Source organism: Arachis duranensis, chromosome 10, assembly GCF_000817695.3.
Source record: "Arachis duranensis cultivar V14167 chromosome 10, aradu.V14167.gnm2.J7QH, whole genome shotgun sequence".
Taxonomy (NCBI): Eukaryota; Viridiplantae; Streptophyta; class Magnoliopsida; order Fabales; family Fabaceae; genus Arachis; species Arachis duranensis.
Genome location: NC_029781.3, coordinates 19,209,223 through 19,210,726, shown reverse-complemented (window position 1 = coordinate 19,210,726; position 1,504 = coordinate 19,209,223).

Sequence of the window (1,504 nt, the reverse complement as noted above, 5' to 3'; positions counted from 1 at the left end):
ACCCTTAATCTATGGTGTGTAGAAACTCCACCGTTGAAAATACATAAGTGATGAAGGTTCAGGCATGGCCGAGAGGCCAGCTCCCAAAACGTGTCACAGGATCAAAAATACAATTCAGGATCTAGGATCGGTCAAAAGACTGAATAATACAATCCAAGATGTCTAATACAAAGGTAAAAAGTTCTATTTATACTAAACTAGCTACTAGGGTTTACAGAAGTAAGTAATTGATGCATAAATCCACTTCCGGGGCCCACTTGTTGTGTGCTTGGGTTGAGCTTGATCTATCAACGGGCTGAGGCTTCTCTTGGAGTTGAACGCCAAGTTGTAACGTGTTTTGGGCGTTCAACTCTGGTTCGTGACGTGTTTCTGGCGTTTGACTCCAGAATACAGCATGGAAGTGGCGTTGAGCGCCAGTTTACATCATCTAATCTCGAACAAAGTATGGACTATTATATATTGCAGGAAAGCTCTGGATGTCTACTTTCCAACGCCGTTGAGAGCGCGCCATTTGGAGTTTTGTAGCTCCAGAAAATTCATTTCGAGTGAAGAGAGGTCAGATTCCAACAGAATCAGCAGTCCTTTGTCAGCCTCCTATCAGAGTTTTGCTCAGGTCCCTCAATTTCAGCCAGAAAATACCTGAAATCATAGAAAAACACACAAACTCATAGTAAAGTCCAGAAATGTGAATTTAGCATAAAAACTAATGAAAACATTCCTAAAAGTAACTAGATCATACTAAAAACTACCTAAAAACAATGCCAAAAAGCGTATAAATTATCCGCTCATCAAAAAGGCCCCATGAAGTCAATACCCCATACATCAAACAACTCCATCTCCAAGATCTCTTGTTGAGGCATGGCATAACTGTGAGGTAGTGGTGCACGAAATTGTGATCAATACTTTTCACAAATCAAATAATCCCCGGTAATGAATCCAAAAACTTGGTGTTCAATACCATGGCATAAACACAACTTCGCACAACTAACCAGCAAGTGTACTGACAACTTTGCACAACTAACCAGCAAGTGTACTGGGTCGTCCAAGTAATAAACCTTACGCGAGTAAGGGTCGATCCCACGGAGATTGTTAGTATGAAGCAAGCTATGGTCATCTTGTAAATCTTAGTCAGGCAAACTCAATTGATATGATAATGAACGAAAATAACAATAAGGTAAAGATAGAGGTACTTATGTAATTCATTGGTAGGAATTTCAGATAAGAGTATGAAGATGCTTGTCCCTTCCGTCTCTCTGCTTTCCTACTGTCTTCATCCAATCCTTCTTACTCCTTTCCATGGCAAGTTTATGCAAGGGTTTCACCGTTGTCAGTGGCTACCTCCCATCCTCTCAGTGGAAATGTTCAACGCACCCTGTCACGGCACAGCTATCCATCTGTCGGTTCTCAATCAGGCCAGAATAGAATCTAGTGATTCTTTTGTGTCTGTCACTAACGCCCCGCCCTCAGGAGTTTGAAGCTCGTCACAGTCATTCAATCATTGAAT